The sequence below is a fragment of the Cryptomeria japonica genome, chromosome 4, assembly GCF_030272615.1.
Source record: "Cryptomeria japonica chromosome 4, Sugi_1.0, whole genome shotgun sequence".
Classification (NCBI taxonomy): domain Eukaryota; kingdom Viridiplantae; phylum Streptophyta; class Pinopsida; order Cupressales; family Cupressaceae; genus Cryptomeria; species Cryptomeria japonica.
The window spans coordinates 305,330,324-305,355,606 of NC_081408.1; the positions used below are offsets into that span (position 1 = coordinate 305,330,324).

Here is a 25,283-nt window from a genome sequence, read left to right on the forward strand (position 1 = left end):
AACACGAGGGTGTCCAATGCCAAGTGTCGCATAGGATTGTGAAGAAGATAGATGGAAATATCATTAAGGTCACTAGGTGGTATATGTCAAAATCTAATTCTTCTTAGGTGGATACTTTTGTTGCCAATGGCCTATAGGCAATTGAAATTGGAATCCATTGGGCTAGGTTGGTTCACTACTTGTAGAAATCCTTGGGATCAAGTAGAAAACCCTAGTATATTATGGGATACATTGAATTCTCTTCCCAACTATCAATCATGCAAAAGATCGGGGAAAAGAATGGACTCGTGATATAGTGCATAATGCACCAATATTTCTTTTCATTCTGAGATGTATTGTGTACAAGAGATAGTTAGCCATTGTGGATGGTCTAATCACTATTGTCTTTTTGATACATGTATGAGACACTCATTGTATGTGTGATGCATGTGGGAGCAATTCATTATGTATTAATGATGTATATTAGAGCTACTCACTATGTTATTGATGTATGTTGAAGCTAGTCACCTCGTGTACTAGTGATGTGTATGAGCTAGTCCCTTATGTATATGTGATGTATGCTCATAACAATCACTATGTGTGTGGTTTGTAACATGACCTTTATGTATATGTGTATGTTTGTACACTTATGATTGATAATGTTGGGTATGGAACTAATGACAAATGACCATCTTTTTATTGTAATGAGACTAAGTTAATAGATTCACTTAATTAATAGTCAAGGTTTAAAGAGAATCCAAATATCTCATACAAGACAAGAAAATGAACTCCCTCTACTTTTGAGTGTGAACTCCAAAGCCTCTAATTTTCCATGAGACTATATGTTGGCAAGGTCATGACGAATGAACCCTTGAGGCTTAGATTTGGGTCTACAGATGACCCTAATTATAAGAGCTTAAGACTTTCAAGTGTAAGCATACACATGATGAAGTTGAATTGTCGCTACCATGGTGAATGGAGAAGTTTCTAAATCAATTCATTCTAATTTAGATGATAGATGCTTGGGTTGGTTAAGTGGACAGTTGTGAATTAAAAAAATGTAGTCATCGAGTGGTAAATTTTACATTGGTATTAGAGAAACTAGGTTCAAACACTCAACCTTGGAGCTCACTTGAATCTAGGTAAAGTAGACTTTGTCACACTATTGACCCACTATAAGTAAGCTAGTCACTTGATATACATTCAATCGGTTCAAACTTCTTAAATGGGCTTTTTGAGTTCATAAGAATAGTCCTAGTTGAGAAAATATAAAATGTAAGGCTGGATTGAGTGAAAATACTTACTTGGGGGTATATTTGTAGTATGTAATGTCTTAAATATTTTATAAATTATTCCAAATGGGTCAAATTAGGTTAAACGCAACCACTTAAGAGGTAAGGATCATGGATTGACTAACAATTTTTTTGAAGAAAAACAAAAATTTAACCTCCTAATAAATCAAGATGTCTTATCCCAAGGGGGGAAAGGATGTCACATCCTACCAGTTTCCTCCATAGTGGATGTAGGAGATAATAAAATAAATAAATAACATAATCAATGTCAAATTAAGGAGGCATATGCCACAATATAGGTTCATTATGTGGGCATTAAATAGGAGAGGACAACATGAATAACATAGGGCATGGTAGAGCATGACCATGCCATTAAGAGGAAAGACAACCCCTAAATTTTAAAAAATACATGTAGTAGGGAAGGAATCCATTTTGTCAAACAAGTGAGGAGGATGTTCATAATGGTTGTTAAATTTTTCTTTACACCTGCCAATTACATTTGCTCAAATGTTCCTAAATCCTTTTTAACAAATCCATTTTGTGTATCTTACCTTCCTTGGACAATAAAAATTTCTTTAGAGGAGAGTATCATCCCTCATTTTCATCTTCAATCCTCTCTCTCTATGCCATCTCCTAATATTTCTCTAATCTTTTGGCTTGATAAAAAACCATAACTTTGTTTAGAAGCTCTTATTGTGGTGTAGGTAAGAAGACACAATCAAAGGTTGTGTAGTTTGGTGTTTTTACACTTGCCAACTATATCTTGCTTTAAATTTTTCATATTGTTTTCAACAAATCCATTTCATGCCTATTCTTCCCTCACGACATTCCATGAAATTGAATTTATTTGGCACCCTTGTCATCCAACTTTTGTGCACTCTCCCTACTCTGACACTTCTACATATATGTCTACTAGGGTAGTCGCAATGAATCCCTCTTTCCTCTAGCTTTGCTTTGCACCCTAAAGACCTCTTGAATGAAGATAGGGTGACACAATCCTTAATAACGGAATAGTAAGCTTCAACCTTCCCCTTCCGTGGTACCCATACCTGCACCATTACTCTCTCTCTCCTCCCTTTGTCCTATTTCATTTATTTTTCAAAGCGGTTATTTTTGTTTGTTTATTTATTTTTCTCATAATCATCAACTATAGAAATAGTTCACATGGGGAATGTGACACAAAGGATAACCATCATCATTATTGAATTTTTATTTATTTTGCATATATTGCTATATTATAGATGCCAAAATAACATTTGTGAAATTTTTTTAAAATGTCATGTGGTACTTCTAGTGTTTTGAATTGAATGAAAATGTTAATGATAATGAAGACTATCTTTTTACAACAAAACTAATAAAAATATTATTGGTGACAAAGGCCGTCTTTTCACTCAATCTATGTTAAATTAAATTAAAACCTTAATGATGCCCAAGGCTATCTTTTAACATAAAGTATCATATGAATGTTTTTTAAGAAATGCATAAATATTTTTTGTTTTAATAATTTTCCACTTAACTTAGAAATTTGTTTTAATTTTAGTTTTAATTCATCACCACAATTACAAAATGTTGTAGGTTTTAATTTGCCAACTCAATTATAAATTAATTATAATTTAGGCTTGATTTGTAATCTCAACTAAAAATGTATTCGTAGTTTAAGCTTAATTTTTCACCTTGAGAAATATTGGCTTAATTTGCAATCTCAATTAACAAATATTAGAAATTGAGCCTTATATCACCACCTCATTATAAGATAAAATAAAAATTACTTTTCTTTTGCCACTTTAATTAATATTTTATGGAAAATCTAGGTCCTAATTTGCTAAATTGATTACAAACAAGAATGAATTTTGGTTTCTTGGTTGCCCATATTTTATCTTTTGAATTTATATTTTAATATAAAATAGCTATCCAATCTATCACTTAGGATCAATTTTAAGCCAAAAACATCATGAGGATTAGGTCTCTAAATAAGGGCTTCAAAAGGCTTTTTAGAATTTTCTAGGGCTCAATTCTTAAAATATACCTTGTTTCATCCCTTGATTTTATGTATAATTTCTTCTCTAATTTCAATAAATATCTTTCATCTTATTCTTGTTTTATATCTTTGACGAATTTAATACCAAGTCATTAGTTTAGGCTCTTCAAACATCCATTCTTGATTTTCTTTCATGTCATCATCATTCTTTAGATTTCTATGATATTTGTTAAATTTTATCTCTTTGTGATTCTATCTATAGGAGTAACTTCCTATGTTGTTCATGGAACTTTGTCACTCTCATGGTCTATTTATATTTTAGTTGACCTTCTACGAGTTTCTATTTTTTCTCCCATATTTATGAGTTTGGGTAATTTATTATTTATTTCCTTGGTTCACTAATCTTTACTTTCTTGAATCTTATAGATGCAATCTATTATAAGCCCATATCCTAGATCCATGAGATCGACCCGCACATATCTTCTAGATTTGTGCAAACCTAAGAACAATGAGCATGCCAATATTATCTTTTTTGTAGCATGTAGCATATTGATTCTATTAGATTACATTGTCCTTAGATTATTAGTTATCTACACCTTTCATTTTCACTTGATAACCCAATACTGACCTTTATTTCTACATTTTCAACACTAATTTAATCTAAATTAATTTGTTTTATATAAAATTTATTGACTAACCTAAATTATATTTAAAGCTGATTTTCCGTTTATTTAATAACTTAAATTATATTTAAAGCTGATTTTCCATTTATTTAATAACTTAATACATATAACAACTCTTATCTAAATTTAACATTTTTAAAAATCTTATTCATTTGAATTAATAAATGAATCATTTAGAGTAACCTTTTTTGGAAAAAAAAAATTGATGGTTATATTTTGTTTTTGGGTTCATCCATCTGTGGAGCATGACCAAACTGAATCTACAGCGATGGAGGGAATTGTTGAAAAAAGCATTACCGTTGTTCTACATTACCGTTTCACATGGCTATCCATTACCTGTTAAAAAACCATGGTTGTTGCTTATTTTACCGTTTAAAAAAACATGACTGTTTCTTATTTTACCGTTTTAAAAAAGCATGCCCGTTGCCGAATGTTACTGTTATAAATGACAGGGCACTGTTCTTGTGGATTAGCGAGGGCTTGCGTTCTTCCTCTTCTGTCAATGTTTGTTTGGTTTTCTGTTTTTTCGTTCAATGTCTTTTATTGGAATTTTATGTTTCTTTTGTTTTTCTTAGTATTTTTTATGTTTTCTGATGAGGGTTTTTTTGTAAGCGTGCATACTGGTGTTTGTGCATCTCTGATTTGTTTAGAATTTTTTGGTTGTTTTTTTCTTTTAGATAGGGAGGAGCAGAACATAGGAAGAGGGAAGGCAAAAGGCAAAGGCAGAGCATAAGGAAGTGTGACAATTGAACAGAGAAGGCAAGATGATTTCAAAACCAGAGGTTGGCCTGCTCATCTGCATTTTGGGGTATCCTCGTTCGCTTGAAATGGAAGAATCTGCGCTTAGTCAGGTATGTTTTTCTGCTAATTATCTGCTAGTGTGCAGCCATTGAGACATTTTGTCAAACATAGGTTGAGTGACTTGCCTTTCTGAAAATTTCTTGCGCTGTAATTTATTGTGTAGCCATTGAGACATTTTGTCAAACATATGTTCGAAGTGTCTAATTTCTAATGTTGACTTTTACATCTATCAAAAAATGATGAGTACTTTTCTTTCCAGAATCTTCTGGAAAATTATATGGGATCAAAGTTGAGATTCTTATCTTTCTATCACGATGGAATTTGTAAATTGCTTCTTGCTTATGAGTGATTCATGATTTTGTGTTTTTGGGTTTGTATGGCTTAGAACCAGAATGATCAATCCTTACTCTAAAAATTACACTTAGCTTTCATTTGAGATGTCTAGCGAACCCAATAGGTTATATTTGTGGCAGTTACCTATCTTTATATAGGAACACCTAGTTGGTATCGCTTAATTGTAAGCGCGTCAAATGAAAACTTACAGGGAAATGAAATCTAATATGTCAAATGCAACTAGAATTAGAAAATGTTGTTTTGATCCAAGTCATTCCAAGCATTAGGAATTGGAATTTTGGAACCAGAAAATGTTTAGTCTAATAGATCATTGATCATTTATTATATGCCTATTACTATAATAAATGGATTGTGATAACCATGTCGTAAGTTGACTACTGATATATCATATATGTGATTATGGTGCTTTGTAATATACTTGTACAAAAAAGAATTGTAACATATTCATTATATATCAATTTCAAATTTCAAATTAGTTTTATATATGATTTAGGTTAGTCCTCTCTTCTTAAGTTTGAACCTAATTGGAGACCATTAAAGTTCTGTGTAAACTGTCATTTTGTTAAATTTCCTCTTTAATCCCTTGTGCAACCATGAGGCATTTTGTCCAACAGTTCATATGTCTTGTCTGTCACTTGTTATGTTCTATATAATCTATAAGATGTGTCCAAATTTAAGCTGTAAACTGTCAAATATAAGAAGAACAGATTTACGGGTTGCCTTTGCTTTACTTATTTTCATTATCTATTTTGTACTATGCACCTTTGATAAGAAGAACGAATCTAGTGGTGTGATTTAGCTTCAATAGCAAATTCTTCTGAACAGTGAGTATGCTTTATCAATAGCAGAGTGTCGAGAGTGAATTATGAGTGATGAAAATGCACTCGTTTTTAATCTATTCCTAATCACGAATATGAATAAATCCTATTCCTTTTGGTATTAATGGTTGTTCATTAATCCTGGCATCCATCAAGAGGTCCTTCACGCTAAGGATTCTTCACAATCCAAAGCCCTTGACCGACTTTAGGAGCCCAGATGGATACAGTTGGGTGGGTGGGTACAGCCAACTGGATCTGACATGGTTACAGTACCACTTTCATCTCTGCACACCTTACTTTTACTTGTAGCTGCACTCGGACTAGCATGCAGCTCTATCTCTTATTCTGGCCTAAACAAGGGTATATACGATTTGTAACTCTAAATCTAGGAGAATTTTCTTCACACCTGATATCTTGTGATACGTGTATTCAAAGACAACTAATTTTATTGTTCTCTTGCTATGGGATTGTATAGTCTCTTTCAGGTTACAACATTCTTATCTTCATTGTGAGTCTATCTCTGTGCAAGGTGATAGGTGTGGGTTCTGGTCTCTTCCCTAAAGTTATTCTCTCTATCCAAGGTCATTCTAAGGTTCCTTTGTTTCTTCAATAACCTCAATGGTGTTTACAATCTATTTTTTATCAGAATTTGTTTGAAAATCTACAATTTAATGCTTATAATTTTGACAGTCCAGTGTAATGCAACCATGCACACTTGAAAAATGTTGTAGTTGCTTCCAACATTATAAGAAGCAACTTGAACGTGTTCGAATAACAAGCAGCTAAGAAATTGAGTCTACCATTGACGCTTGTTTCTTGTTAAAGGTCATTTTAGGCATTTTTCGTTTTCATTTTGGTAATTCCAATTTATTCTGCCTATTGTTTATATTTAGATAAATGATTGTGTTGGTTTTACCTTTATAATCCAATAATGTGGTAGAGAACAATTCTTTCTTGATGATGGTTCAGGAACAAGCATAATGATTCTAATGCCTGCAAGAGAATTTTTCATTTTATGCACAATTTTTCATTTCTGTCTATCATTTTAAACATGATTTTTGTTTTGTCAATATTTGCAAAAACTTGATTTTGGAAGGATTGCAGGATGCAACCTGTACATACCTGCAATCTTTGTGGAGAGGTACAATTTTGAAATTTGGAGAATTTATTTGTTTTTATCTTATGTTGTAATTTAATATTGGAGAAAAACGTACCTGAAAACAATTTTCTAAATTAGATGTATGTATCTAGCTAATATGTAGAGCTATCATTGTCACAAATCCCCTCTTCCATTGCATTAGCTTTGGAATTGAGCACCAAATATGATATGGTTCTTTTTAAATTGGAAGTTGATGCTCTACTACCTCCTATGAAAGCAATTCTCAGAATCTCTAATGCCCTTCTTACATCTCTTATGGTCAGTCGTTCTTGGGGAGATTAACTTGTGCACAACAAGCCAATATGTATGAAAGAAACAAGGCAGTCATTGCGTTCCATGTCCATATTCTGTAACAACCTCCTATCAACAATATCCGCTAGCCTCTTAGGGAATTAAATGTATGTATCTAGCTAATATGTAGAGCTATCACTGTCACAAATCCCCTCTTCCATTGCATTAGCTTTGGAATTGAGCACCAAATATGATATGGTTCTTTTTAAATTGGAAGTTGATGCTCTACTACCTCCTATGAAAGCAATTCTCAGAATCTCCAATGCCCTTCTTACATCTCTTATGGTCAGTCGTTCTTGGGGAGGTTAACTTGTGCATAACAAGCCAATATGTATGAAAGAAACAAGGCAGTCATTGCGTTCCATGTCCATATTCTGTAACAACCTCCTATCAACAACATCCGCTAGGCTCTTAGGGAACGCTGACCTCACCCACTTTGGGAGGTTCAGGTCATCACCAAATATGGCATCAGTTGGTCTCTTCCTTATGATCATCATCTGAAATGTCGAGGAAATAAATAAACTCATGGAGCTATTTCCAAAAACTATTTGCGCAATATTTAAAAAATTATATAATGTAACAGCAAAATAAGGCCTACCAGGAGCTATGTAGCCAATAGATCCTCTCATGGAAAATGATGTGCTCAAGGAATCTACAACGATTGACATGTTTGCATCTAGAAGCATATTACTAGGTTTCAACTCACAGTGAACAACTTGGGTAGGACAATCATGATGGAGATATTCCATGCTATGGGCCACATCAATAGCAATGTTCAGACATTCGTTAGTTTTTAGTTCACAAACGTCATCTTCATTACTTTCAGGACACAAATGCTTTTCCAATTTCCCATTTGTAGCAAACTGAAGAATCAAAGCCTTAAAGATATGAACATGCACTTATAACTCTAACGAGATTTCGATGTCGAGTCCTCGCCAAGATTTTGAATTCTCTCTCTTAAAACTGTTTCGGAGTGTCTCATAAAATCCATATGTTGCGTTTAACAGATTTTGATATGTAAACTTAGGATATCTCAATTTTCCAAACATGAGGTCTGGAAGATCAAATCTTTGTGGAGAGGTACAATTTTAAAATTTGAATAATTTATTTGCTTTTATCTTATGTTGTAATTTAATATTGGAGAAAAACGTACCTGAAAACAATTTTCTAAATTAGATGTATGTATCTAGCTAATATAGAGCTATCACTGTCACAAATCCCCTCTTCCATTGCATTAGCACTGGAATTGAGCACCAAATCTGATATCGTTCTTTTTAAATTGGAAGTTGATGCTCTACCTCCTATGAAAGTATTTCTTAGAACCTCCAATGCCCTTCTTACATTTCTTATGGTCAGTCGTTCTTGGGGAGATTAACTTGTGCATAACAAGCCAGTGTGTATGAAAGAAACAAGGCAGTCATTGTGTTCCATGTCCATATTCTCTAACAACCTCCTATAACAATACCTGCTAGCCTCTTAGGTAACGCTGACCTCACCCACTTTGGGAGGTTCAGGTCGTCAGCAAATATGGCATTAGTTGGTCTCTTCTTGTGATCATCATCTGAAATGTCGAGGAAATAAATAAACTCATGCAGTTATTACCAGAAACTATTTGTGCAATACTATTTAAAAAACTATATAATGTAACAACAAAATAAGGCCTACCAGGAGCTATGTAGCCAATAGATCCTCTCATGGAAAATGATGTGCTCAAGGAATCTACAACGGTTGACATGTTTGCATCTAGAAGCACATTACTAGGTTTCAACTCACAGTGAATAACTTGGGTAGGACAATCATGACGGAGATATTCCATGCTATGGGCCACATCAATAGCAATGTTCAGACATTCGTTAGTTTTGAGTTCACAAACATCCTCTTCATTACTTTTAGGGCACAAATGCTTTTCCAATCTCCCATTTGTAGCAAACTGAAGAATCAAAGCCTTAAAGATATGAATATGCACTTATAACTCTAACAAGATTTCGATGTCCTCGCCAAGATTTTGAATTCTCTCTCTTAAAACTGTTTCAGAGTTTTTCATTTTGGAAATTAAGTAAAAACTGATCCAAAGCTACTCACACCAAGCAAATTTGTCTCATAAAATCCATTTGTTGCGTTTAACAGATTTTGATATGTAAACTTAAGATATCTCAATCTTCCAAACATGAAGTCTGGAAGATCAATCTGGAAGATCAAATTGATGTGATAAATATTTCCGACACCACAATATCCCAAAGATTGAAGCACACAGTAAAATTGCAATCATTCCAGCAACCGATAGCATCACTTTTGTAAGTAATGATTTCGCTCTTTTACCCTGATTTGGACAAGCATGCACTAAGTATTTCTCTGGACTACGGAGACCGGCATTTCCCATAAAGGATCCATTAAATGTGTTATTTGAAAATAGTCCTCCTTCTGGAACTTGACCTGTCAAATTGTTGTAACAAGCATTGAAGTAGCGAAGCACTTTCATCTTTGTAAGAGATGTAGGTATTATACCTGACATGAAATTGAAAGAAAGATCAACAGATTCCAAATTTTGTAACTTCTCAAGTTCATTTCGTATTGGTTCTTCGAAGGCATTATGAGAGAGATAGAGATGCTCCAGTTCTAAGTTTGGACATCTCTGCAAACCAGAAGGTATTTCTTCTGCGAAATGGTTGTGGTGAAGAAAAAAGTCTCCTTAGCTATTGAAGTCTACCAAGAGAGCCTGGTATTATTCCTGATTGCTTGTTCGAACTAACATCTAACAACGCTATACTTTTCATCTTGCCCATGTCCTCTTGAAGGCTGCCTTCTAGGCTGTTGGCACTCAAGATCCAATCTTTCCAACTTATAGAACCTTTTGAGTCCAACTGGCAAGTACCCACTATAAAGATTATTACTTAGGTTCAAGTAGGTTAATTTGGTAAGATCGGTAATTTGTTGAGGTATGTTTCCCCTTATCTAGTTGTTCCGAAAATTTAAGATGGAGAGCTTCGAGGAAAGGTGGCCTATGGATGGAGGCAAAACACCGCTCAAATAACTGTGAGACATTTTTATATATTCTAGGTGGGAACAGTTTGTGAGAGCAGTGAGAAAAGGCAAAGGGATGTTACTGCTACTAGTAAGTTGAGTTTGTTCTAATATAATATATTGTAGCAAGACCAAATTGCCCAACTCCTTAGGCAAATTTCCACTCAGTTGATTGATCCTAACGTCAAGAAGGTTGATATTAGAACAATTTCCTAAGGAGTTTGGTAGCTTTTCCACTAAGCTCATTTCCCCATAGATTAATTTCTTGCAAATTAATGAGCATCCCCACTTCAAAAGGAATGGGTCCTGACAATTGGTTGTTACTGCCTGGTAAAGTCGGTGTAGTTGGGTGAGCATGCCTATTTCAGGAGAGACAGATCCATGTAGATTATTAACTGACAAGTCCAATTGGACTAAGGCTGAGAGATTTTTGATAGAGGGTGGAGTTTAAATTTGCCCAACTCAGTGGGAATACTCCCATGTAGTTGGTTATCGAAGAGATAGAGAATAACCAGAGCCGTGAGATTCCCAAGCACGGGAGAAATGATGCCCTGTAAATCCTGACCACCGAAACCTAACTGAACAATGAGAATGAGAAGAGCATATTGCGCGGGTCCAATTAAACATTGGGGTCGGATGTGATTGCAGCTTTGAATGCCAATACAGATTCCTGGTCAGGAGGAGCAGATATATTGCAATGGAGTTGAGAATGAAAAGAGCAATGTCAATACTAATAAAAATAATATACTGGTATTCCAATGTGCTAAGACAATGTTGGGGTCGGATGTGATTGCAACTTTGAATGCCAATACAGAATGAAAAGAGCAAAAATAATATGTATTCCATTTACTTGACTCAAAATCCCTAATTCTCCCTTCTCAATGTTTTGGAATATATACCTGCAACCTATAAAATGGTATTCTTATTAGAGCATTTAAGCAGCTGGAAATAACCATGGGCCATCGTTGATGTACTAGTTCTGCACGGGCATTTTGAACAGTTATGTAAATTTTTTTTTCCTTACCAACTTTTGGAATATTGAACTATGATTTGAATTTGTCATATCTACCAAATTAGGAAAATGAATATAAGTAAAGCAAAGGCAAAATATGTTATTTTTTTCATTTTCTATTGGGGTCATCAATCATTCCAGCAGCCCAACCTGCCTTCGACCGTGGTTTTCATCCCCAGATCCTTTTTTCTGTCTTGCTTTCCTTTTCCTTTTGTCATTACCATCCTCATGGATTCCCGATTCCTGTAGAAAAGAAATGGCAACATATTTTGCTTTGTGCATCAACAATCGGGTGGTGTGTGCTTTAAAGAAGTGTTATTTAGAGTTGCATTTGCTATTTAAAATAAAAATTCTAGAAAATTTGTATTAGAGCATATTTTTTCAAGATTTTGTTTCTCTTGGAAAGTTTCGGTACATGTAAATGTTTCTGTAACATTGTTTAAGCATTCATATATTTCCATTGAAGTAATTTATTGATTCTTATGTCAATTTTATATATCTAATCGTTTTTATATTTTACTGGGAGGAAAATCAATCTAAATTGAAACCATGGTTGATACTGAGTGTTTGACAGGCTGAGCTAGCATTCAGAAATGTTTGGAAGCTCCAATAGGTAGCTGCTGAAGTTGAGTAATGAATGTAAATTAAAAAATCCTAGGAAAATGTTTCAAATATTGAATGGGTTACTAAATGCAAGATTTAATATCTAAAATTGGAAAAATGTTGTATATTTTAATCAATTGTTAAAATTGGTGCAAATGCAATTTCTAAATTGAGGCAATTTACTAGATAATGCAATATCTAAAATTGGGGAAGATGTTACATTTTTGAAGCAGTTGCTGAAATTGGTGACATCATAAATGTAATATATAATTGAGACAATGCTTATCCAGTAATTTGATATGTAAACTGATTTATTATTTAATACCATTATTTTTATTTGGAAGGGGTTGAATTTGCCCCCTTCCTAAGGCTGCAAAGAATGGTCATTGGCCATGACCATTCTTTTAGATCTATTGTATGTCTTAACATGTTTAGTTTTTAAATTTTTTTTTTGCATTAAACTTAATTTTTTTTAAATTTTTATTTTCATTTCATTATCTATAATGACTTACATTTGGGGTGCAATGCAATTATTAAGTACCATAATATTCTTCAATTATAACAAAGTTTTGTAATATTGTAATAATTAGTAATTAGTAAGTTGCTATTTAAACATTGTTGTTTTATGTTTTATTTTGGAATTCATTTACCATTTGTATGAAGTGTGTTTGAATTTCGATTTAGTTATTTTTTAATGAAGCTTGAATTTGAATTTGGTATATTATTTTTATTAGTGTGCTTGAATTTGACATTTTGTTTTTATTTACATGAATGTGTGTTTGAGTTTTGCCATTTAGTTTTTGAACATGTTTGAATTTTGGCATACACTAATCATTTGTTTGAAGTGACTTATAAACTTTTGGCATACACTAGTCATTTGTTTCACTTTGGCATCTACTATCTATTGGAAGTGTGTTTAACTTAGGCATTTAATATGTAGATCTATTGTTAGACCTTTGACATTCACTTTGTGTGCATGTTTATATTTCAGCTTCCTCTTCGTAATTTTTTAACTTTGTGTGAAGTGTGTGTGTGTGTGAAACATCCCCTTATTCTTTAACTTTGTTACCTTCTTATATTGTTTGTTGACATTCCTTTGTTTGAATTCTAGCATACCTTTATTGTATCTTTGAGCTTTCTTTGAAGTGGGTGAGGGAACTTTGATCTTGTATTCATTCACAAGAGGGAAGAGAGGGAGTGTGTTTGAACTTTTTGTAATAAGTGTGTTTGAACTAATTTTGTAAAAAGTTGGTTTAAATTACTTATATTTAACTTTTGTACTCACATTACATGCATGTTTGAACTTTGGTGTATATTTACTTTGTATTGTGAAGTGTTTTAATTTTTCGTATTGACCTTGTGTGTGGTTGAGCTAACTTTTTGTGAAGTGTTTCTTAACTTTGTTATTTACTTTTGTGTATAAAGCTCCAATATTTACTTGGTGCTGAGTTGAACTTAATTTTTGTCAAGCATGTTTGAACTTTGACGTCTATTTTGTGAGGAGTTTTAATTTTGTCATTCACTTTGTGCATTTTTGAACTCCGATGTTTACTTTGTGTGAAGATTTATAAACTTAGTATATGTTTTTTACATTTGAACTTCCACATTGAACTTTGTGTAAGAGTGTACTAACTTTGGCATTCAGTTATGTTTAAACTTCAACATTTATTTTGTATATGTGCGAAGTGTGTATTTTTAACAAAGTGTGTGAAATGTGTTTTAACTTCACAAATTCACTTTATGTAAAAACTATAGTAAATTTTGACATTCATTTATGTGAATGTTTAAATTTTGGCATTTACATTTGTGTGGATTTGCCTTTGTGTATTTTTACATTAGGCATGTATGTGCATAGACAAACAATATGTGAAATGTGTTTTAACTTTGCAAACTTTTTTTATTTTTTTAATTTGGCATGAGTGTGAACATTTATTATTAAGTATTTTGAGTGAATTTTTTGTTGTGGTTTAATTATTAAGTATTATGATATTTTTTAATTTTAGTGTAACTTGATAATATTTAAATAGTCAAAGTTATTAGCAAGTTGTAATTTAAACATGTTTGTTTAGTGTTTTATTTTCAAATTCATTTACCATTTGTGTCAAGTGTGTGTATGAATTTTTATTTATTTATTTATTGTTTATTCAAGTTTGGATTTTAATTTTTGGATAGAAGTGTGTGTTTGAGCTTTGACATTTAGTTTGTGTATATTCTTGAATTTTGACATATACACCAATTGTTTGTTTGAAGCAACTTTTAAACGTTTATGTTGAGCGTATTTTATTTTGGCATCCACTAGTTGTTGGAATTGTATTAGAACTTCAGTATTTAGTTTGTATGCATAATTTTTAGTAACATTGTCATCCCTTTATTGTTTGATTGAACATTTACATCCCCTTATATTGATTTTAATAAGTAAATTCAATAACTAAATTTGCACATAATTAATCTATTGTTTATTAATATATTAATATGCAATATATCAAATTATAAATATATTAGTATATGATATTAGAGAGAGAGAGAGAGAGAGAGAGAGAGAGAGAGAGAGAGAGAGAGAGGGGGGAGGGGGGAGGCAGAGAGAGATAAAGAGAGGGAGGGGGAAGGGGTCATATTGTGTCCTATGACCCTTTAGGTGTCAAATTTTTGTAAGCAGTATTGGCATTGCTTTTTATATTGTAATAATGGTTCATCTTGCCACCTTATGACACACTATGACCCATTATGACACCATATTGGATCGTTATGGGTCCTATGGTGTCCTCAGGGGTCATATTGTGTCTTATGACCCCTTACGACACCAAATTGTGTCGTTATTGGTCATATTGTGTCCATATGACCCCTTAGGACACAATATGACCCTTTACAACACTATATGGTGTTGTTATGGGTCATATGACACCATATGGTGTCGTTAGGGGTCATATGGTGTCCTAAGGGGTCATGGGATACCATATGACCCCTAAGGACAACATATGACCCCTTATGACACCATATTGGGTCGTTATGGGTCCTATGGTGTTCTAAGGACACCATATGACCCCTTACAAGACCAAATTGTGTTGTTATAGGTCATATTGTGTCATATGACCCCTTAAAACACCATATGACCCTTTACAACACTATACGGTGTCGTTATGGGTCATATTGTGTCCTACGTAGTCATATTGGGTCATATATCCCCTTAAGACAACATATGACCCCTTACGACACCAAATTGTGTTGTTATGGGTCATATTGTGTCATATGACCCCTTAAGACACCATATGACCCCTTAGGACACAATATGACCCCCTATGACACCATATTGGGTCGTTATGGGTCCTAAGGGGTCATATGACCCCTCTCCCCTAGTCTCTCTCTCTCTCTCTCTCTCTCTCTCTCTCTCTCTCTCTCTCTCTCTCTCTCTCTCTCTAATCTCTAATCTCTCTCTTTCTCTCCCTCTCCCTTTATCTCTCTCTCCCCCTCTCCCCTAATCTCTCTCTACCCCTACCCCCTTCCCCCTCTCTCCCCTAATCTCTCTCTCTCTCTCTCTCTCTCTCTCTCTCTCTAATCTCTCTCTTTCTCTCCCTCTCCCTTTATCTCTCTCTCTCTCTCCCCCTCTCCCCTAATCTCTCTCTACCCCTACGCCCTCCCCCCTCTCTCCCCTAATCTCTCTCTCTAAAATATGAGTACTCAAATCGGATATCCAATTTCTGCCACTGCCACTAATGTGGCAACAGTAAAAAAAAAAGGCGGCAACAGGAATTATTTTTGGGGCCCCAAATTTATGCATTAAAATCAAACAACAGATTTCTATAAATAAAAAAGAGCCTTGTGGGCCATTTTGTGGATTCCAAAGACCCACATTCTTCACATTATGGTTTATGTTGACAATCATAGGTTTTTAGACAGGTTGAGACAAATTTGTGCTTTAGAGAGATTCTTAAAGTCAAATATTTTGTGGAGGTAAATGGGGAGTAGTAGTCGTCGGAAGTCTAAACGCAAAAGAAAGCTTTCAAATGACCAAATTGAAGTGTATAGAGAAAGAGATAGAGAAGATCATAGGAGGAGAAGACAAGGTATGTTAAATATTGCTAATGTTACTTCAAGTGAAGGGGAAATTGAATTTGAAAATGTTGAACAAGTTATTGAAAATGAAAATGTAGATTTTGAAAGTCATAATGAAAGAGCTCAACATGATGTGAGAATGGAAAGTGAAAATTTGGGAGTTGACAATGAAGGTGTCCATAATTTTGGTGTAAATATGATTTTTTTGACATTGGAGGCGAAAATGTAGAAAATTTTGACATATGTGAAATTTTTTGACATTGAAGGTGGAATTGCTCAACCAAGTGAATAATATGTAACACCTAATTACTTCAGAAATGAAGACCCTCTCATGGATGAAAGACAAATTCCAAATCCAAGACCTTCAAGAACCCCAAAATGGTCACTTGAAATTGATGAGAACATTATTGCGAATCTTGAAGGCAAGAGGTCAACAAGAATCGTTTGATTGTGGGCTACACAACTTTTCAACCAAAATTTTAGCAATAAGACATTGATCGAGCAATGTTAACTTTTTCTTCAATTGCTAAAGATGATAAAGATGAGACAATTGCTAAACAAATTGAAGATTCGTATGAACAAGAAGATGGAGAGAAATTCGATTATTGTCAAAAATCTATCTAATGCTCTCAATTCTATTGGAAAGAATACCAAGGAAAGAGATAAGAGAGCCGCTGAAAAAGTGATTACAACCTCCTTAGTAAGCCAGGGTGAACCCACAATAGTGGGTTACACTTTTTTGCCAACTTCGACACCACAATATTAATTTTCAAAAAAAGCTTCAGATTCAAACACCTATTACTTCTAAACCATAAGGAATTTGTAGATGATGTGATTTGTGTCATTTTGTATGTAGATTTCAAAAATATTTTTTTGATAATTTTTCAAATCAATTTTTTTTCCATTTTTCTATCTCCCTCGAAAACTAGTTTTTTTTTTCAAAAAACAACATTTTTAAAGAGAGATACTCACTCTGTATAGCATAACTTCATTTTTTTTTCTATAATAGATATGGATGTGATTATTTAGAATTTGGTTTTGTAACATCCATATCTAGTGTTTGCAATTAGTTTTGCAACATTATCTTCAATATTTTATATTTTATTAAGATTTGAAGTCGAGTTAACTGTAATTTTGAAATATGTCCATTTGATATTACATAACTAGTTGTATATGTAAAGAAAATCAATTTTTTTAATTTTTATTTGGAAAGAGGATTTCAATACCTAGTGCGTAAATTTTTTCTAATTTTTTTGGGTTACGTTTACTATTTTTCCTTAAGCATTGAACAAAGAAGTTCATGTTCAGTGAAAACCCTACATTTATAAGAAATAAAATAAAAATAATAAAATTAAATGTATTAAAAATTATACTATTTGGAAAGTTTATAACAAGGGATAAATACAAAAAAAACAAAAAAACTTTTAAATGAATAATTCATTTGACCCACCAAAAGCTAATTTAAAATTGGTTTTTTATTAGCATTTGATAGATGCAAAGGAGACTCCATTGCGAGTATGATTTAGAAGTAGAGAGGTTCTATCCAAGAAATTTTGATCTAACTCTCTTCAATTAATTACTTCAAATGAGACCTCTTAAAGCTTAAAATCGTTATATTTTTTTAAAAATGCATGATTTCAACAAGAATTAGGATGTACGAAAAAGTGGGAACCAACATTGTGAGTTCACCAGCCATCAATTGAGGAAGGCTCGTCGAATGAGACAAACTTGTGTTGATTTGAACATAAACTGTAAAAATTTGGATAGAGCACTTGCATGAAGACAAAGACTTGACGATCCACTTCAACATGATACATGAGCTTTTGGTGATGTGTTGATAGAAAGTTGTTTGACAATGTGGAGGAGATTCAACAATTTTAGCACTCTAATTTTAGAGTATCACCAAATTTAAAGGATGTTTTGAAATTAATAATCATCAATTGAAACCACACACCACATCCCAAACATTTCTTGGAATCAAGCCAAACAATATTGTACAATTTTTTTTGTGAAGTACATCCAACTTTGCAAATATCACAAAGGGTCTTTGAATCTTTGAAGGCATTTTATTGTGTACCTCTTAAGATTCGTAATACTTGTTGCAAGTACCATGTGGAGTTTTCAATGTACCATGAACTTTTATGCCATATTCGTTCGCGATGCATACTAATGAGATGTTGCAGGAGTGTGGTGCAATGTTATTTTCGAGATCATCAAGAGACTTGCAAGATGTATTTTTATGCCTTGGAGATGATGGTTGCTATTTCTATAAAAATGATTGTTTGAATGAGAAGTGCTCACAATGTGATGGGTTGTTAAAGTTTGTTTCATGTTTTCATGAGGGCGGCAAACACGAGTTTGGAAAGAATTATGTTGAGAAAAAAAGATACGAGACAATTAAATATACTTTAAAGAGTGGAGATGAAGGTTCTAGATGCGAATTAGTCTCAAGAGAAGTGAGTGTTGCTGATTTTATTTTGGATTTTAAGGAAAATCTTTTCTACAAGTATGCAAGGCACACCCATAGGTCTCAGTGGTTGGATCAATAGTTCAGGATGTGTAAGAACTCTTTCCCGATTGGCACTATTGTATCGATGGTTGATTTTGCAGAGAACTATACATTGCAACCACAGAATGAGGTACAGTCTTAGTACTACATTTCAATCTAGATTGCTATTTTTGTTCACATTACATATAAACATGCTCCTGATAGTACATAAGAGGACATGAAGATAATCCAGGAGTATCATTTTTATATGAGTGATGATAGATCACACTCCTTCGAATATGTGCAATATTCTTTTGAGATTTTTTTTGAGTTCTTGTATGAGAAAGATATTGCAATTGATCGACATCTCATATGGTCAGATAACTGTACGACTTAATTCAAGAATGCTCGTATATTTTATTGGGTGAGTAGAATGCATGTAGGGAGGTGTATACCTCATATTTGGTGTTTTTTTAAGGAAGGGCATGGGAAGGGGGAGCATGATGGAGCAGGTGCTTGTTTGAAGAGAGCTCTAGTTAAGGAGCAATTGAGGATTTCAAGTGCAAGTTTCTGTGATGCACGTTCTATTGTTGATTGATGTAGTTCAACATTGTCACATGGAGGTACTCTTGATTCAATAGTGACCAGATTCTTTTGGTTGGTTGAGGAGGGAACAGTGGGAGAAAGATTGGATTGTCAAACAATTAAAGATTATTCAAAGATGCATTCATTTCTCAGCTCAAATACAAGTACATGGACCATTTGGACATGAGCGTTGGTTTTTTTTTTTGTTAGAGTTGTGTTCGGTGTGATTGGGATCAATGCGAGTCAAGTGAGTGGGTTGATACGTGGGTTCCACAATATCCTTGTCAAACGATGACATGGAAAGTTCACTTAAGTATGAGCGTCTATCAGATATTGTATAGCCAAGACATGTTTTTGTAGTTGTTGCACCGTAAGAGAATGAAGAGAGATCATAATATTGGTTGGCACATTGTGTAGACGAAAAACATAAGCTAACACAACCAGTGACAGATGATGATGGGTTGACATATCCTAAAAGTTTAGTTGTTGTGGGAGCTTGGTTGCGAACACACATGATTAGAAAGAATGGCATACTTGCATTTGGAGACTATGAGAGACACAAAACCATTCTCATGTATTCACACGTTATTATAGCTACAAAAGTCAAGTTGTTGAAGCATCAAGCAAAATCGAAGACCAAAGAGTTATGGATAGTGACTACTGCTGGTCATGAAGCAATACTAGACATAGGGTAAGAATGCCTACCTGGACAAGTCAGAACTGACGGTTTGTGATCACGACAAACATAATGAGAAATTGGCCACACGACAACATTTGATTGAATGAGATTGACGATTTTTTTGCCAGTTGAAAAAGTGTTGCCTTAATAAAACCATAGAGAATATTGAAAACCCGAGATAGGATTTTGTAGGGACCCCTCTTTTGGCCCCGTAGGTTCAAACAGATCGTTTGCAGGTGCCACAAATTCCAATTAGGTCCCGTCAAAGTTTGACAATTTTTTAGCACTTAGGGCGTTCAAGGGACGACGTCGGTAGGGTATGACCTTGAGTGTTCGATTGAGTGGGGGGGGGGTGGACATGTCAAAACTGATGGTTCGTGATCATGACGAGCAAAACGAGAAATTGGCCACGTGACAACATTTGATTGAATGAGACTGATGATTTTTTCACCAACTGAAAAAATGTTGCCCTAATAAAACCGTAGGGAATCTTGAAAAACTGAGATGAATTATTTCGACAAATGAATCCCCCATTGACAAATTTTTTACAACTTTTGAGCAATCTTGAGCAATTTTGCCAATATGAGTAACCTATGAATAGACATAACAAATATTGGTCTAGATGACATTATTACATAAAAAATGATTATATTTCACCTTATTTACATTGAGAATCCATCAAAACACTTGTCTTCCAAATTTGACCTCGTGGAGGCTTGAAATATCCTGTTGCACTGAATCACAAGAAGGCAAACTTGTCAAACTAGCTGCATCATCAGGTGCAAGAGGTGATATGATATCAATAGGAGGAAATGGAATGGAAGGCTCAAGAATGGGGTCACATGTGAGAATCCCCAAGTTCAAGTACCCAAAGTTATCTTCAAAATATGAATCATCAACATAGGAAGAATCAACCTCATCAATAGGACCAAAATGTGAAAAGGAGTACAACCAAGATGCATGATCAACCACCCCAGTTGCAATGATAGCTCTAGTCTCCAAGTCTCTAATGATAATTGAATCAGGTGTGAACTCCACAGTTTTCCTAGTTTCCCCATGTGTGATTTGATAGATGGAAAGAAGATTGTTTGTCAAATTGGGTACACACAACACATCATTGAAGGAGTTATCCCTAATGGCAATAGATCCTTTCCCAATCACATCCATGTATGTATGATTGCCCATCAAAATCTGCAGGATTTGGCAAGGCTCAAATGAAGAGAACATAGATTGTGAAGATGCCATATGATGAGAAGCCCCTGAATCTAGAAGCCATCTTCCTAAATCATGACTTGTAGTAGCACAAATAGCTTGTCCCTTTCCTTTATCTGTCCTAAAAGAGTGATCATTTCCTTTATCTTTTTCTTTGGAAGAAGAAGTCGATGTAGACATTCTAGAAGGTAGGTTGATTTTGTTCTTTTCAAGAAGATGCTTCAACTCATCAATATCCTTCTTGTAACAATGATGTTCATCATGTCCTGACTTCTTGCAATAGGCACAAAAAAGATTGTCCTTATAAGATTTCCTCTTAGGTTAGGATGTAGAATCACCTTGTTGTGGAGAGGATGATTGTTCTCCATCTTGTTGTGGTTCTGATTTAGGTTGCTTTTGATTCTTGCCTTTTCCTTGATTTCTTTGATTCCACTTATTAGCCACCAAAGCTTGTGAATTTGAAGATTTGAGAATCCCCATCTTGGTCAACTAAGATTGCTCAAGTATCAACATCTCCGTGAATACATCAAATGAGGGAGAAGTGTATGAGGAACCTTGAGCTAACCTATGGGTGTGAAAGCTAGATACAAAGGCCGCATACTCTTAAGGAAGCTTGTCCAACAAGTTATAAACCAATTGAGCATCCTTTTTGTCAATTTCACCATCATTTAACTTTTCTCTTAGCTCATTTGTTTTTGTGACATAATCTTGGATTGTATCAAAATCCTTGGGATCCAAAGTTGTAAGTTCACTATCAAGCTTGTAGCTCTTAATCTCATCAACTTGATCATACAATTTCTCATAAATATCCCAAGCCTCTTTAAATGTAGTACACTTATCAATGTAAAAAATGAGGTCATCCGATACATACTTTCTAAGAGTTCCAAGTGCCATAGTATTCTTAATGAGTCATTCAATTTGAGCATTGGGATCAACCTTAGCATCAGGTGGTGTTGTTATAGTTCCATTTACATAATGAATGAGTCATTTTTCCATTAGTTTACTTCATATCTTTATCTTCCATGAAGCATAATTATGAGGAGTTAAAAGTGGAAATTTAGGAGAACTCATAGCAACCAAAATGAAAAAACACAAGATAGAGAGAGGCACAATCACACAAGACACCCCCCAAATTACTCAATCAAGAAACCCCCCCCAGAATGGTGATTTGACACTTTATACTTAGTGCGTATACAATGGCCCACTTGAAAAACAAGGCAAGGTGGACTTTTGATTTCAATCTTAAAACTGCCTCATATAGGCTATAGGAGACCTCAACAAATAGTGCAAGTGATCTAAATTGAGATCCAAGCGAAATACAAGTACCAAATAGGCCAAAAATGACCAAATATTGAAAGTACAATTTCTACTCAAAATCACTGCAAACTAACAGTAGATTATGAAATTGGACAAAAAATTATGCACTTAAAAAAAAATGACACTTGAAAAGGAGGTCGTATGACCCCAAACGAAGCCTCTGAAGTTGCAAAATCGGGGATTAGACAGGTACAACCATGAAGATATGAAAATTCTGAAAAAATCCATCCATCAAAATCAGAGAATTCCTCCACCACTACGAAGAGCACGAAATTCTAGTCCATTTCAAACAAAATTGCACCAAAAAAGGAGCAAAAATGTGCAAGTTACGGCCTTCCAAAACTACAAAAATGAAAAGCTCAATGAGGGGGGTAAAAAAAGTTCAAAATACTGCTGACGTGGTGCTGATGTTAACAATCTGTGAGCTTAAAATTGATGGTTGTCTAACTGTCGAAAAAACTTCACCTCCCCCTACATGGTTGTCTGTACCGTACAGACTATACATGTGGTAGAAAAATGGTTGGTGACATGCCATACAGAATCTGAGGTTGCTGATGACATGCTGCTGACTCAACAATTCTGCGTGGTGAGTGAAAGGCTGCCATGTGACGCAGTCTGGGTGGTGGAGTGGCAGAGGCCGCAAGAAATAGAGACCGTCGTCGAGGAAAAGCCAGGCAGGGCCGGAGAACACAGCCAGCGGGGGTCGGAAGTTGTGCAACAGGCAGCCGAAGGACGTGTAGTGGTCAGAGGACGTACAACGGCTGGCGGGAGCAGGAGCCGGTGGGTAGTCGGTGGCTAGGGAGAAGGTCGGCAGTGAGGCAGCCTGGTGGGGAGGAGGCCGACAACAATGGGAGCAAACCACGACGGGCCAGGGAATCTGCAACCATGACGGAAGAAAAGACTAGCAGCGGGGTTATACTAGAGCCAGAGATGGGGACCGGCTAGTACGAGTTTGCAGAAATTTAAATGTGCAAAGTACAGTGTCGGGGGCTTAAACCCCTCAAAAAATATACTTTTTTAAATATTTTTTATTTTTAAATAATAAAACCTTAACACATAAAAACCTGCGAAAATAATATAAATAAGAAATTTCAAAATTCGCAGAAACAATATTTTTAAAATATCCATACCGCTAGCTTTATAGGCTAATTTTTCCTCCAAAATCGACTTTCTCCAAAATAGGTTGAGTTTATAGTCAAAATTTATGGAAACAACCTTCCAGACTCAACCGTGATGTCCAAATTGCCATATGACGCCCCCCAAAAATGCATATCCCCAAATCTAAAAATTGAAGCCTCCAGAATGACTAATCAAAGACGCTCTAATGGCTTTGATACCATGTGAGATTTTGCCAAGATCAAGAGTTCAATGAAAAGTACAATAGAGAGACAAAATAGATGATAGGAATAAACTGTATTCTATCAAGATGAAAATACTGATCAACTGGATCATCAATGGATACATACAATGAATATGAACTTGCTTATATAGGCAAAGCTATATGGATATGTGAGCACACAAACATGACATGTGGCTCAATAAGAAACAGGGTAGGTAGGAAATAGGTGTGGTAGGTAGGAGAAATAATATAATATTCCACAAGAGGTGGATCACCCACCGAATGTGGAATGTAACAAAAAGATCACACCATAAAAGTTGAAAATTCTCCTACACACAGTATCCCAATGTGGCACAAACACCCAAGTGTCTCATACCCAAACTACTATGAAATGCAATATCCTAAGTAAACTTAAGTAAGGTGTAATAATATCCAGCATGAATAATTAATTACACCAACATGATCAAATATCAACTTCTGTATATATGAAAAAGTCAAATGATTACAAGTGTATGTCCATACACAAATATGGCATAAATCCCAACCCAAACAAAATGAATGTCTATATACATGAGTGTATGTCCATATACAAAATATACATGCCAACTAGACATGTAAGCATCCCAAAACTATCTATAACATCCTAAGCTACTGATGGATCATCAAAATCGATCCTCTTCACCGCACTGCTTGACTCTAAAGGATCCTGCACAAGAAAAAACAAACCACAATTAAGATTAGTTATATTATATAGTTCACATTCGAAACATCTCCTCTACTAAACAAACCACAATTAAGATTAGTTATACTATAAGGGATCAAATGATTGCTAAGCTAAAATCAAAGTTTGTCCTGACGAATTATCAAGTGGATTTGTTCCAGAAATTGTAGAACCTAAGACAGAAGGAATCTAGTGTGAAGGAATACATCGAAGCATTTTATAAGTTGAATATCAGATCCAGACATGTTGATGACGAAGTTGAACAAATTGCAAGATATGTGAATGGGTTGCGGATGTCTATACAAGATGAACTCAATATGATCAAATTGGAGAGTGTTGAAGAGGCTTACTAGTATGCACTAAAGGCCGAAGAGAAATAGAACAAAAGACATGAGCACAAACAGAGAAGTAGAGGTGGAAGGTTTACCAAAGGAAGGTTTCAAGGAGGAAGAGGAACCAATATAAATCAACACAAGGACAAGGAAGTAAGCAAAGAAGGTAGTTCATACCAGAAGGATGATAGAAATTTCTACCAGAGGAGAGAGCCGGATGGGTACCAAAATGAGAACTTTGGAAGACAAGACAAGAGGATATTTAGAGGAACGTGCTTTAAGTGTGGAGGAGAAGGACACCGTGCATTTGAATGTAAGAAGACAGAGGCTACCGAAAGAGAAACAGTGGTGGAAGAAAACCCCATCAGATCAGACAATAAATCGAAAGATGGAGAACCATTGATGATGAGGAGAGCTTTGTGTCATATTGGAGGAGATGAAGAACCCTTGCAGAGGAAGAACCTGTTCAAGCCCAGATGTAAGGTATCCAATAAGTGTTGTAAAATTGTTATTGATAGTGGTAGTTCAGATAATCTTGTTTCAGAAGAGATGGTGAATATGCTGAAATT

General features: G+C 34.7%; 1 long non-coding RNA gene across 1 annotated transcript; it reads left to right on the forward strand.

Annotated features, from left to right (window-relative positions):
• Nucleotides 1-4,150: 4,150 nt before the first annotated feature.
• LOC131052141 (uncharacterized) lies at nucleotides 4,151-12,308 on the forward strand. Its single transcript, XR_009107291.2, has 3 exons — nucleotides 4,151-4,436; nucleotides 4,610-4,783; nucleotides 11,963-12,308. It is a non-coding gene; the product is annotated as an uncharacterized LOC131052141 (long non-coding RNA).
• The last annotated feature ends 12,975 nt before the right edge of the window (nucleotides 12,309-25,283 follow it).